The sequence below is a fragment of the Protopterus annectens genome, chromosome 1.part0 (genome assembly GCF_019279795.1).
Source record: "Protopterus annectens isolate FY-2018-M chromosome 1.part0, PAN1.0, whole genome shotgun sequence".
NCBI classification, from domain to species: Eukaryota; Metazoa; Chordata; order Ceratodontiformes; family Protopteridae; genus Protopterus; species Protopterus annectens.
Genome location: NC_056725.1, coordinates 708,072,331 through 708,087,870, shown reverse-complemented (window position 1 = coordinate 708,087,870; position 15,540 = coordinate 708,072,331). Strand labels below are relative to the sequence as shown.

The following is a 15,540-nucleotide window of genomic DNA, read 5'->3' as shown; positions in this document are numbered from 1 at the left end:
CATGCATTTCTATACATGAGCAAAGAGATCAAGACAAAACAGGAAGTATAACATATAGTCGACAAATTTAGTCAGATTTGTACAGTGTCATGGATTGGATTATTCTATAGTTTCTTCATTTGCTTTGTGTACTTGGATTGCTTACTCATGGTAGCATGCACATTAATGGAGTGAGAGGTCATTCTGTCAACAGCAGTGTTAACGTCATGTGAATTTTTGTGTAATAAAAAATGTTGGTTAAACTGTTACAGAAAAATTCCAGCAATGTTGATTGGAGTATAGCAATTCTAACTTCTGTGTTAGTTTGATTACTTTGTTGCTGAAACATTTAAACGTTTTTGCTTGCTTTATAGTGACTCAGTAGCATATTTGTAAGTCAAGTTCTGTTAGAGCATGAATTGTAGATACAGTTGCCAGTCTTCAGTATGAAGTGTTAAAACAGAAGCTCAAATTTTTAATTCATGAGACTATTTTAAGTACTTTTTGTTTTTAGCATTTTACTTAGTGGCTCTTTAAAAAAAAAGGGTACTGCACTTACACTTTTTCATGACAGTTTGAAAGGTGTTATAAAAAGGAGCGGATCTACAGTTGCCAGGGTGACTATCGTCTTAGTTTTAAAATCAAATGTAGACGATGTTCATCGTGCATACAGCTGCAGTCATAACAGATGGGTTCTCCTGCTGTCAGGCGGGTCCTCGGTCGGCTGAATTCCAAAGTCTAGGTCCGGCGTCGGTGGTTGTCGCTTCTTCCCTGACGTCAGTGCGACAGGGATATAAAGGAACCAGCCGACGCCATTTTCTCCAGTCTTTCTTGCCGCACGGTGCCCGAAGCAGAAGCAGTTCGCAAGTGCTGGTCGGCCAGCTCCTGAGATTACGAAAATTTGCAAAACAAAGTCTTCCCCGTTGGGGAAACGTTTCTTGCCTCAGACCGATGTCAGACAAAGTTAATAATTGTATTTTTTTGGGAAGCAAATACCGCATAAGGATTTCCATTCCCTCTGTATACCTTGTTTAGGCCCAGACCACGACGTCTCGGTCTGTCGCTTTTGTGCTACATTCAACAAACGCACTATTAAGCGTCGGGCAGAGTTCGCCCAGCATTATTTTGGGAAAGCATTTAACTATACTATGTCGTTGGATTCTCTGACTCCGGTTTTGTCTAAAAAACGCAAAGACAAGGCCCGACACACGAGGTCCGCGGCCTCTACCGACACCACGCCAAAGCCGACTACACGTGGTCCGGTTCTCAGCGAGGCGCCTACGCAGCCCCTGACTACCGACGACACTTCTTTGACGGTGTCTCCTGTACCCGAGGTCACAGGCTCCTCGGCCCACACCCCGACTACAGATGCCGAAGTCACTCTTGGCGTTGAAACTCAGAATGTGGACAGGTCCACCTCCACTCAAGGTGTCTTCACACCTTCCTCTTCTTTCTCCATCAAGGCTTTCACAAAGTCTAAAGCAACCATGCACTCTGAGACCAGCTACACAGGGCCCATCTCCAGGCCCCATGCCTAAGAAACAGATGTTTAAAATGGCTGAGGATTTAATTACTCTTATCAGAGGTTCTCAGCCCCCACAGGACAAAAGGCCCAGAGTGGAGGAAGATTCCCCCTCTTCTGATCAGGGCTCCATTATTTCAGGGCATTCTGATGATCAGGAACATTCTTACTCCCCTTTTGAAGACTCTGATGCGGAGGAGTCCATCCCTTCTGTCTTCCCCCCAGAGGATTACTCATTTGGGGAAACTTTGCATACCTTAAGGGAACACTACCACTGGGAAGGCCAAGATTATTCAGATTCCAAGAAAAGGCTCAGGGAATTTCTCTTGCTACCTCAGCACAGGCCTCTGGCTACCTCCAGCTCAGCCTGACAGGTACTAGGGTTCTTGACTCACACCAATTTCTGTACAAAAAACATGCTGCTGACCCAGAAACCATCTCACAGGGCCCCAAGGGAGTTAAGGCCTCCATTGCTAAAAATCCATTACCTTCCGAGAGAGACTCCCGATCCTTAGAAAGGTGGGGAAAAAAGGTATATACCTCGGCTACCTTATCCATGAGGGCCTTAAACTGTCAGTTTCATATGCTAAAATACCAACAGTTTTTGTTATCACAACCTGAACAACCAGACTTGAAGGAGTTGCAGGATTTGATGCATAGTGCAGAACAAGTGGGTAAGCATACCTTACAATGTGGTTTTGATGCTCTAGAGGCCTCATGTAGAGCTGCTGTTACAGGATCAGTCATACGTAGGCATGCCTGGCTCAAGGAACAAGCCTTGCCTGATCATGTCAAAGCTAAATTACTAGACGCCCCTCTTCAAAAGGATGTACTTTTTGGTGCTACTGCTGAGGAGGTGTTAAGGAAAATGGAGGAAAAGGCTAAATCAATGCAAACTGTGAAAGAATTTCTATAGGTACAACCCCCACGTTTTAGTAGAAATTGGCCTTTCAAAAACTGGTCCTTTCCTGCCACGGACAGACCCCAAAGAGGCAGATACAGGCGTCCGAGGGGCAGAGGACAATCCCAAGGATCGTTTAGAGACAGACAATGGCAAGCTCCTACACAAAGAGGTGGTGAGGATAACTCACAATCTTTCAGAAAGCAAACCCAATGACTTTCCCCTTTGCATGCCAACCAAGTCTCAAATGGCTGCCCCTTAGGAGGAAAGCTGGCATTATTTTCAAAAAATTGGCATATTGTCACAAAGGACAAATGGATCCTGGACATTATAAACAGAGGCTACAAATTCCATTTTCACACCCTTCCAAAATTGAGAGGCATGCCAAACCTGCCACACAATCAAAGGGCAGAGGCACAAAGGCAAATTACAGATCTCATAAACATGAAAGCTATTCAAGAAGTACCTACACGAACAAGGTCAAGGTTTTATTCCAGGCTATTTCTGGTGCCAAGGAAGGGAAAAGATTGGAGACCTATTTTGGACCTATCCATCCTAAACACATTTCTACTCGTACCAAAATTCAAGATACTCACTCTACAGCAACTTCTTCCCATGCTGGGCAAGGAGTCTTGGCTGGTAACACTGGACCTCAAGGAGGCATACCTGCATGTCCCAATCAGACAAAATTGCAGAAGGTACCTCAGATTTCTTGCAGGTTCAACCCATTATCAATTCTCTGCATTGCCCTTTGGCTTATTTACTACGCCCAGAGTATTCACGAAATGCCTGGCATCAGTAATTGCCTACTGCAGACTTCAAGGGATACAAATATACCCCTATTTGGACGACTGCCTGATCCAAGCAGACAGCAAGCACATTCTTCTGAAACATCTGGCTTATGTAATAATGTTGTTGAACTCTCTGGGATACACAGTCAACAAAAAGAAATCAAGGCTAATACCCTCTCGGAAGATAATTTTCCTGGGTGCCAATTTGGACACAGGCACCCAGATGGCCTACCTCACGCCAGAGAAGCAGGGGCAACTAATTCAATACTTCAGAACACTAGCAAATTGCACCAGGCTGACTGCAAGGAAAATCCTGCAGGCTCTGGGATTCCTGGCATCTTGCATCCTACTATTCCCATGTGCAAAGCTGCATATGAGGAAACTACAATGGTACCTGAAAAACATATGGTCTCAACACAGCCACAGTTTGGAAACAATAATACCACTAATTCCATGTCGCAAAACGAATTTCTGTGGTGGGCTCAAGCATGTCAAACAAACACAGGGCTTCCATTCAGCAAGCCTCAAGCAAATCAAGTCATCACAACAGACGCCTCAGACTACGCCTGCGGGGGGCGCACATGACAGATCGGTGCATTCAGGGCAAATGGTCCCAAAAAGAAAAGCACCTTCACATCAATCAAAAAGAAATGCTAGCAGTAATAAATGCTGTTATAGCTTTCAAGGACCTTCTACAACCAGGTCAACTATTGATAAGAACGGACAACACCACAGTTATGTGGTACATAAACAAACAGGGAGGAACACATTCTTACCCCCTATGCAGACTGGCCATGTCACTTTGGAACATGGCCATGGACTTACAAATGGAACTACAAGCACAGTACTTGCCAGGCAAGGAAAACACGCTGGCAGACAACCTAAGCAGGAATGACAGATCCACACGAATGGAAATTGCATCCAAAAGTTTTTACAGAAATAATCCAAGAATGGGGAAGGCCAGACATAGATCTTTTTGCCTCCCACAAAAATCATCAATTGACAAAATTCTGCTCAAGGATCTTCCATCCAAAGGCCTGGAGAGTGGACGCTCTCTCTTTCAGTTGGACATCAATGACAGTTTATGCCTTCCCACCTCTTCCTCTGCTGCCCAAAGTTCTATTGAAAACCAGAGCAGACAGACCAAAGATTATTCTCATTGCTCCGGACTGGCCAAGGCAACACTGGTGCCCACTCCTGAGGAGCCTGACGCATTCCCCACCATGGACCCTGCCTCTAATGCCTCTTCTGACTCAGCACAGCTTCAAAACTCTTCACAACCACTCAATCTAGCCGCATGGAAGATTCCTTAGCATCACAACAGGCCCTACTCTCCAAGGAGGCGCAGGATGTCATTTTGGAGGCCAGAAGGCCATTAACTAGAAAAGCTTACTCCACAAAATGGAAACGTTTTTGTGTCTGGAATGAGAAAAAGGGCCAGGATCCTGGAAAACTGAATTTACCTCAAATACTACAATATTTGGCTGAACTGCTAAGCAGTGGACTGACTTTCTCCTCCATCAAAATCCATGCCTCAGCCATTTCTGCAGAATACAACACTGATCCACCATTATTCTCTCACCCTCTCTTAAGACAGTTCCTCAGAGGGGCTAAGAATTTAAGACCTCCAAGGAAACAACCAATACCTGCTTGGGATCTTAATTTCATTCTGGAAAAACTCACCTTGCCTCCCTTTGAGCCAGCTGCCTCATCAGATTTGCAATATTTGTCCTGGAAAACAGCTTTCCTTCTGGCTATCACCTCAGCTCGTAGAGTTTCAGAACTACAGGCTCTCATGGCTGTCCAGCCTTTTATCATCTTCCATCAGGACAGAGTTTCCTTACGAACCAACCCGTCCTTTATGCCTAAAGTGGTATCCAGGGTAGCTTTAAATCAGGCCATACATTTACCTACTTTTTATCCTAATCCTCAAAACAAAGGGGAGAGATTACTACATTCCTTGGACATCCACAGACAACTGCATTATTTGGACAGAACAAAGCCTTTCAGAAAATCAGAACAGCTCTTTGTGGCCTATGCGGTAGGAGCTCAAGGAAAGCCAATTTCCAAACAGACAATCTCAAAATGGATAGCCCACTGCATACGTTTTTGCTATTCCTTTCATGGCAAAACTGTACCTACAGGCATTAGAACTCATTCCACCAGGGCCACAGCCACCTCTGCAGCCTACCTCAGAGGAGTTCCTATCAAGGATATTTTGGAAGCAGCCACTTGGAGTTCTGTGCATACCTTCTCCAAGCATTACAACCTACCATTATACTCCAAATCTAGAGCAGGCTTTGCCACTGCAATCTTGCAGGGCATTTTGGCTCCTCCTAGTTCCACCTAGTGCCAACCACCCCTTTCTTAGCTTTGGGATTCTACCCATCTGTTATGACTGCAGCTGTATGCACGATGAACATAGTACAGTTTTGTACCTACCATAAATGTAGATGTTTGAGTGCTAATACAGCTGCAGTCCAGGTTTCCCTCCCTCCTTCCCCTCTTGGGACAGGCCTATAGGCTAACACATCCTCATACAACCTGATTGGGGTATTCATTTATGATGTATTTGCTTGCAACTTCTGTATTTTGATTATATTGCACTGCATTACTACACAAATTTATGTATTGCCTTCCTTCTGGGGGCACCTGACATCTGGGGCAAGAAAAACTGAAGAAAATGGCGTCGGCTGGTTCCTTTATACCCCTGTCGCACTGACGTCAGGGAAGAAGCGACGACCACCAACGCCGGACCTAGACTTTGGAATTCGGCCGACCGAGTACCCGCCTGATGGCAGGAGAACCCATCTGTTATGACTGCAGCTGTATTAGCACTCGAACATGTACATTTATGGTAGGTACAAAACTGTACTTTCTTCGTGTTTCACTGTTGCAGTAATCACATTTCAGTTATCTGCCTGCAGGTAGCCCTCAGCCGGCCTGAATACCAGAGTATTGGATTCCTGCGTGGGATGCTGTCTCTTCTTCCGTGACGTCAGGTCGTCAGGGGTATAAAACATGCAGCCAACACCATTACATCAGTCTTTCTTGCCGTGCGATGCCCGAAGCACAAGCAGTTCGCAAGTGCCAGTCGTCCAACTCCTGAAATTTTCGTTTTCAAGTTTCAGAACTGAAGTCTTAAAAAAAAAAAAAAAGATAAGTACCCCATTGGGGATCTTTTTTCTTGCTCCAACTGATGTCAGTAAAAGTTAACAATTGTCTTACCTGTGGAAAGCAAATACCTCATAAAGATTTTAATTCGTACTGCATTCCTTGCTTAGGCCCAGACCACGACATCCTTTGCTGTTGGTTTTGTGCCTTGTTCAAGTACTCTGTATCTCTACTCCGAAATGGCTTCAATGTTCTTCGTGTTTCACTGCTGCAGTCATCAGATTTGGGTTATCTGCTTGCTGTAGTCCTCAGTCGGCCTGATTATCAAAGTTTTGGGTCCTGCGTTGGCTGCTGTCTCATCTTCCGTGACGTCAGGTATTCAAGGGTATAAAGCATGCAGCCGACACCATTACATCAGTCTTTCTTGCCGTGTGGTGCCCGAAGTGGAAGCAGTTCACAAGTGCCGGTCGGCCGACTCCTGAAATTTTCGTTTTCGAGTTTCAGAACCGAAGTCTTCAACTAAAGCTAAGTACCCCGTTGGGGAAACTTTTTCTTGCTCTAAACCGATGTCAGTAAAAGCCAATCATTGTATTTCTTGTGGAAAGCAAATACCTCATAAAGATTTTCATTCGTACTGTATTCCTTGCCTAGGCCCTGACCACGACATACCTCGCTGTCGGTTTTGTGCCTTATTTAAACCACAAACTATTCGTCGTCAGTACATTTTCACTTCTAAATATTTGGGTACTCGGTTCAGTTATTATCCAGATATATCTTCGGTAAGCCACCCAGCTACTGACATTCCAAAAAATGCAAAGATAGACAGAGACAGGCCACCTAGGTCCAAAGCTGCCAACGACGCTTCAACTAAAAACTAATCGCCAGTTCGCCGGTACTCCGTGAAGCACTTTCACAGCCCCTGGTACCCGCTACTTCAGATTCGCAGGCCTCTACTGAGACCCATTCAGAGTCAGGAATGCCGCGAGATGCTTCAACTGTGGAACCTGCGGATGTCTGTACCTTGGATGGGTCCAGAGCCGCTGTGCAGGCACCGGCTTCTGAGGGTGTATTCAGGCCTGCTGACTTGCATATTAAACAGACGCCATCTTCTAGGCCTAAAACTTGAACTATGCCTAGGAAACTGATGCCCAGACCGCATGGTCAGGCCTCTATGCCTAAAAAGCAAATGATAAGAATGGCTGAAGACCTTATTACTATAATCAGGGGAAGCCAACCTTCCCCCTCTAGAAAACAAGGACTGAATTTGCTTATGATACTTCTGACCAGGATTCTGAAATTTCTGCCTCCTCTGAGGAACAGGATTTACCCTTATATACCTATGAGGATTCTGATGCAGAGGACTGTATTCCCTCTGCTTCTCCCCCAGAGGATTTTTCTTTTGGTGAAACCTTGCATACTCTTGGGAAGCATTTTCACTGGAAAGCCAGGATTACTCTGATTCTAAAAAGAGGCTTAGAGATTTCTTACTCCTGCCCCAACACAGGCCTTTAGCTATCCCTCCTGTGCTGGACATTGTTGATGATTCCCTTATGGAATGTAGCTTAGCCCCTGACTCTTTTCCTCCCAGAAAACCTGATAGATATTACAGGGTTCCTGATTCTCACAAGTTCCTTTTTAAAAATCCTGCTGCGGATCCTGAGACAGCTGCGGTGGTGCAGCGGTAGCGTTGTTACCTCACAGCAAGAGGTTCTCCCATTCGATTCTCAGCTGGAGAGCCTCCTCTGTGGAGTCTGCATGTCCACCCCGTGGTAGAGTGACGTTCGAAAGACATGCGTAGAATGGGCGTTCCTTCGTTGAAGGCTGGGCGTCGAGCTGGCACCTTGGCACTGTAAAAATCTACTGCCAATCATTAGCGGACCGGAGTTCCACTGTGGCGACCCCTAACCGGGAAAAGCCGAAAGAAGAACAAAAAACTGCAGATCCCGAGACCATTTCACAGGGTCCCGAGGGCATTAAGGCTACTACTGCCAAAAATCCTACCCCCTCTGTTAAAGATTCCAGGGCCCCTGTACAGATGGGGTAAAAAAGGTATATACCTCTGCAACCTTGGCCATCCAGGGCCTTAAATTGCCTGTTTCATATGTTAAAGTATCAGCAGCATATTATTGGATTGCTTAAACAGAAAATTATGATGATTCCTGATTGTGCTGAAAATAAGGATTTACAGGATTTAATGCATTCTGCTGAACAGGTTGGAAAACATACTTTGCAATGTGGTTTTGATTCACTAGGGGCATCTTGCAGGGCTGCTGTCACTGGGTCTGTACTTAGAAGGCATGCTTGGCTTAAGGAGCAATCTTTGCCAGATCATGTTTCATTTCTGTCGCTTTAAATAGCCGACAGTCACTTGTTCGACAGACAGCAAAGTGCATGAGCACAAAATAGAACTATGTTAAAGTAATAAACAGTGAATAAACACGTGCAGGTAGTTAGCATATAGAAAGTAATTCTACAAGTTAAATAGTCGCGTTACTGAGAGCGATATGTGCTCTGCACCGAAGAAATATGGTATCGCAAGGCACTTTCAAATGGAAGTAGTACGTTGAAATATGGTATCGCAAGGCACTTTCAAATGGAAGTAGTAAGTTCTGCAATTTATAGTATTTATTTCCTGTCGTGTTAAGGCTCTCTTTGTATTATGTGTTTTATGTTAGCGTAATTCGACAGATGGACACTACCATGCAAGTGTACTATATAGTTCACTCTTTTAGAATGTTTAATTTGCAGTTGTCGAACAAGTGACTGTCGGCTATTTCAAGTTTCGGTAATATGGTTTGTCGGTGATTTCGTGTCGACATAGTGGATGTCGATGTTATGACATGTCGATGTACTCATATAGACCCATATATATATATATATATATATATGTGTGTGTGTGTGTGTGTGTGTAGATATATATATATATATGTGTCTGTGTATAATATGTGTGTGTGTGTGTGTGTGTAGATATATATATATATATATATATATATATATATATATATATGTGTGTGTATAATATGTGTGTGTGTATATATATATATATATATATATATGTGTATGTGTATATATATATATATATATATATATATGTCTGTGTATGTGTATATATATATATATATATGTCTGTGTATGTGTATATATATATATATATATATATGTCTGTGTATGTGTATATATATATATATATATATGTATATATATGTATATATATATATATATATATATATATATATATATATATATATATATAATGTGTGTATGTATCTATAGATATATATATATGTGTATATATATATATATATATATATATATATATATATATATATATATATATATATATATATATGTGTGTGTATATATATATATATATATATATATATATATATATATATATATATATATATATATCTATGTATGTATATATTTATTTATTTTATTTTACTTTTGTTAACCGGGCTGGTCCACCTGGATTGTACGTCCATTTTCAGTGGAGGCTCGAGGAGATGAGCTCCATTTGTAAACATAGAGATACAGTAAGGACATCACACTATCATACAACACAATTTTTTTTTCAGATCATATCACACATAATAGAAGGAAATGATGTTATGCTAAGTATCTGCTAATTCTTGAGGAAAGAAAAGATTTCTTTCAAATGATTATACAAAAAATAGCACACATAATACAAGGGAATGATGTTATCATGCTATTGATAATATATGTGTGTGTGTGTGTGTGTGTGTGTGTGTGTGTGTGTGTGATTGTATGTGTGTGCATATATGTATATATATATATATATATATATATATGCGTGTGTGCATATATATATATGTTTGTATGTATATTTGTATGTATGTATAAACGTGTGTAATTATATATGTGTGTGTATGTGTATATAGACATATATATATATATATATACACGTGTGTGTGTGTGTGTGTGTGTGTGTGTGTATGTGTGTATATATATATATATATATATATATATATGTACATATATATAGAGATATATAATGTGTTTGTGTGCGCATACCTGGTTTGCTTGTGAGGTGGCTTGGCCTGTCAGCCATTGAAGTTGGGCTGTGCACGTATTCCTGGACTCTGTTTCTCTTCATGAAGGATGGGTGTTCTTCATGTTTCACTGTTGAAGTTATCACATTTCGGTTATCTGCTTGCAGTAGCCCTCAGTCAGCCTGATTATCAAAGTCTTGGGTCCTGCGTCGGTTGCTGTCTCATCTTCTGTGACTTCAGGTAGTCAGGTGTATAAATCGTGCAGCTGACGCCATTACATCAGTCTTTCTTGCCGTCTGGTGCTCGAAGCAGAAGCAGTTTGCAAGTGCCGATCGGCCGACTCCTGAGACTTTCATTTTCAAGTTTCAGAACCAAAGTCTTCAACTAAAGCTTAGTACCTCGTTGGGGAAACTTTTTCTTGCTCTAAACTGATGTCAGTGAAAGTCAGTAATTTTATTTCTTTTGGAAAGCAAATACTTTCGTACTGTATTCCTTGCTTAGGCCCTAACCACGATGTATCACGCTGTTAGTTTTGTGCCTTATTTAAGCAACAAACTGTTCGTTGTCAGTATATTTACTCTTCTAAATATTTTGGTACTCGGTTCATTTATCCAGATATGTCTTCGGTAAGCCATCCGCCATTCTGAAAACACTCCAAGATAAAGACAGAGACAGGCAGTCTAGGTCCAAAGCTGCCGATGACACTTCTCCTAAGCCAGTCACCAGTTTGCCTGTACTCAGTGACCCGCTTTCGCAGCCCCTGAAACCCGCTACTTCAGATTCGCAGGCCTCTACTGAGACCCATTCAAAGTCTGGTATGCCGCAAGATGCTTCAACTGTTGAACCTGTGGATGTCTCTACCTTGGATGTGTCCAGAGCCGCTGTGTAGGCATCGGCTTCTGGGGGTGTATTCGGGCCTGCTGACTTGCATATTAAACCTACACCATCATCTTCTTCAAGGCTTAAAACTCGAACCATGCTTAGAAAACCGATGCCCAGACCACATGGTCGGGCCTCTATGCCTAATAAACAAATGATAAGAATGGCTGAAGACCTTATTACTTTAATCAGGGGAAGCCAACCTTCCCCGTCTAAGAGACGTAGGACTGAATTTGCTTATACTTCTGACCAGGAAATGTTTCCTCTGATGACCAGGATTTACCCTTATCTACCTATGAGGATTCTGATGCAGAGGACTTTGCTTCCCCCCCATAGGATTTCTCTTTTGATGAAACCTTGCATACTCTTTGGAAGCATTTTCATTGGCAAAGCCAGGATTTCTCTGATTCTGTAAAGAGGTTTAGGGATTTCTTACTCCTGCCCCAACACAGGCCTTTAGCTATCCCTCCTGTACTAGACGTTGTTGATGATGCCTTTTCGGAATCCAGTTTGGCCCCTGACGCTTTACCTCCTGCTCCCAGAAAATCTGATGGATTTTACAGGGTTCCTGACTCTCGCAAGTTCCTTTTTAAAAATTCTACTATGGATCCTGAGACCATTTCACAGGGACCCAAGGGCATTAAGGCTACTATTGCCAAAAATCCTACCCCCTCTGATAGAGACTCCAGGGCACTGGATAGATGGGGTAAGAAGGTATACACTTCTGCAACCTTGGCTATTAGGGCCTTAAATTGCCATTTTCATGTGTTCAGGTATCAGCAGCATGTTATTGGATTGCTGAAACTGAAAATGATGTTGATTCCAGATTGTCCTGAAAATAATGATTTACGGGATTTAATGCATTCTGCTGAACAGGTTGGAAAACATACTTTGCAATGTGGTTTTGATTCACTGGAGGCATCTTGCAGGGCTGATGTCACTGGGTCTTTACTTAGTAGACATACTTGGCTTAAGGAGCAATCCTTGCCATATCATGTTAAAGCTAAATTGCTGGATGCTCCCTTAAATCGGGACTGCATGTTTGGCAACAAAGTGGATGAAGTTCTTAAAAAGATGGAGGTAAAAGTTAAATCTATGCAAACTGTTAAAGATTTCCTACAAGTACAGCCTCCAAGATTTAGTGGGCATTGGCCCTATAAGCATTGGTCCTTTCCTGCCTCTTCCAGGCCTTCTCAGTCCAAACCCAGAACCAGCAGAACACCCGTGCTTCAGTCGCAGGGTGCACTCAGGACTAAGCAGTCGGGGGCTCCCACTTTCAAATCAGGGAGTAGTAAGACTCCCCACTATGGTAAACTGTCTCAATGACTTAACTTTAAAACTTCCAAGCACTTCTCAACTGACTGCTCCTTTAGGGGGAAAGATTGCTCTGCATGCAAAAACTGGGAACTCATTACCTAGGACAAATGGGTTTTGAATATAGTTCCCCAAGGATGCAGATTTCACTTCCACATGTTACTAACACCAAACGGTTGGCCAGATCTACTCCTAAATCATTGGGCAGAGGCTCAAAAGCAAGTAGTCTTTCTTGTAAGCATGCAGGCTATTCAAACTGTACCAGAAGAGGAAAAGGAACAAGGTTTCTACTCAAGACTTTTCCTGGTACCCAGAAAAGATAACTCATGGCGTCTTATCCTGGACCTTTCTATCTTAACTCATTACCCCCTGAGTACCGTCTCATAGCGCCTCTGTGCTTACATCCGAGCACGCTATGAGACGAGAGGAATTTCAGGCTCTTACCCCCTAGTGCCTTCCACATGCACGGGAATCTTTAATGGTGATTTTTTTGCTATGCTCACTTCAAAACATACTTCATATACTGTGGTTTTAAATACAGTTATAATGATTTTAATATTTTCAATTACACAGATGTAGCAATTAACAGTAGTCATTTTGAACTATTGACCCTAGAGAGAAAACAAATATTTTAAACTTTTAATTGATATTAAAAACTTAGAATTATATTTTAAAGGAAATGGTGTCATTTGCATGTAGACAAACCGAGAATACCCTCCAAGAAGATAAAAAGCTTGTTTGTGACAACAATGTTATTTTAAAAGATTCCTGGCATTTCTTAGGAAAACTAAATGAATCACTTGATGTAGGCCTTGAATGGTTCAAGAAATGCTACTTGAATCCAAACTACTAGGGCACAATGAGTTCAGAACTGTTTTGTTATTAATGGAGATTGTCCTAAAGAATAATTTTATATTCTTTCAGAAACTAAAGGTGTGGCGATGGGGGCACACTGTGATGCTAACACTATAATGTCCTTCTGGGAGACTAAGTTTGTACTGAATTCAGAATATAGTAGTTTATTTATGGGCAGGCACTCAAGATGAATTTGGTAGCTTTGTGGAATACCTAAATGGTACCATAGAATTTTTAAAATTCACTCACAAATTCACTACTGATGAATTGAAATACCTTGATGTTAACATATCTAAAACTGAGCATGGCTTTGAGTCTAGAATTTATAGAAAAGAGACCAAAGGAGTGTTATAAAAAATTGAAGATGGTGCAACTCAACAAGTCACAAACAAGAAAGTAGATGGGTTAAATAATGAATTGTATCATTACCACATATGATGGACAAGCTGGTGTGATCAAAAGAATTTTTGACAAAGAGTGGATTAACTTTTCTAAAGTTTCTGACTTAAATCACATTTTCCAGGGTGAAATAAAACACATTTATAGGAAAGGGAACACCCTGAAGGATATTTTGAAAGAGGTAGTAAAGGGAATTCAAGGTTAGCAGGTACAAACAAAAAGCTGGTGTATTTAAATGTGGTGCTTGTAATTATTGTTCTTATTTGATTACTGGGGATACCATTACTTTACCTGCCAGAAATAACAAAATTTTAACTTTAAAACTTTTATGAATTGCAACACAAAGGGATTATTTATGTTGGGTTATGTAAAAATGTAATGCTTTTACATTGGCAAGAGTGAAAGAAAGGTTAAGCAGAGAATTTATGAGCACACCTATGATATTCATGTGAAACAAATTCTCTGTACAAACACACAAAAACTTGTCCTGAAGCTGAATTTCAGTTTTTATATTAGAGGTTGTGCCAAAGGACCCCAGGGGCGAATTATACTGGCAAGTGGTGTTGGAGGCCAGTAAATTCCTGGTTTAAATGACATGATCTCACTTGCCCCTGTATTAAAAATGAGATCAGCAAAATTGTGACATTAATGTGTAATAATCCTCCTTGTCAGTAGAGGGCAGTAACTCAATGCACTTCAATGTACAATGATTGTTTTTACTGGCTGTTTTTTAAAAGTTGGATGAGTATATAAAAGCAGTTAATTGAATGTATTAGTGTAATCTGATGAAGTTGTGGACGAAAACGTATGGTGATTTGATTCAGCGTTATTTTTTCGAGTGAACTGTTCGGCTTAATAAATTTGTGTGCCTACCTAGCAGTGGTTCAGGGTGCTTTGTTTCTGATCACTTCAAAACATGCTGAAATCGTAACTAAAGTTGTTATTTAAAGTCTATAGTTACGATTCAGCATGTATTTAGTAGCTGTTCACATTAAACTTTGTTGAGAAAATCGGATTTCTCAGTGTGTGAGAAAGCGGGTGGTGGCAGCCAATCGGATTATTGCAATCTAAGCCACCACCTGCATAACATCCCCACCCTCGACCTATGTTTCTATTGTTTTCACCAAATAAAATAGAGGGTCCAGCAGCATGTATTTTCTTTCTTTCTGCTATTTGCAGATTTTACCTGCTACTGGATCCCTCTATTTATTCTGGGCACGGCTTGCACACATGGCTATTGAAGCAACACTGGTATCTTCTCCGGAGTTTCCTCTGTTTACTGCTTTTTCCAGGAAGTGCTTTTCTTGATAATTCAGGTAAGCTGTATGTTTTACAAGTGTGTGTAAGTGCATTACTGTTACGAGATTTAATCAGCAGTAGGGCACTGATCCTTTCGAACTTTCACTTCTCCTCTGTGTTATAATGTTTACCTTGTATTCTGTTAATTTTATTATTGTATACCATTATTTTTTGCTGTAAGGTATCGTATTAAGGAAAACAATATTTTATTTGCCTCTTGGTTAGATTTTATAAAAAGTGAGTTGCCGGTTCTCAATCACAGTATGAAATGCTGAACCTACTGTTCCTCGACGGTGTTTGCATGTGTGTTTTGGTAATGGAAGCGGTCTTGCTCTAAACATTGAGATTGAACCGGCAGGGTTGATCTCTTTGTTGTAATTTTTATATTGTCCGGCACCGGAGCAATGCAGAAAATACTTGAGCTGTTGCTTGGAAAAGATAAGTATTGCCTGCCGGCTTCATAAGTTTAAATCT

The 15,540-nt window shown here is 41.5% G+C and overlaps 1 protein-coding gene across 2 annotated transcripts in view; it reads left to right on the top strand.

The window, feature by feature from the left end:
• The window catches only part of LOC122794203 (mitochondrial dynamics protein MID51-like), a 386,580-nt gene that overhangs the window by 338,088 nt on the left and 32,952 nt on the right, over nt 1-15,540 (top strand). The window lies entirely within an intron of this gene.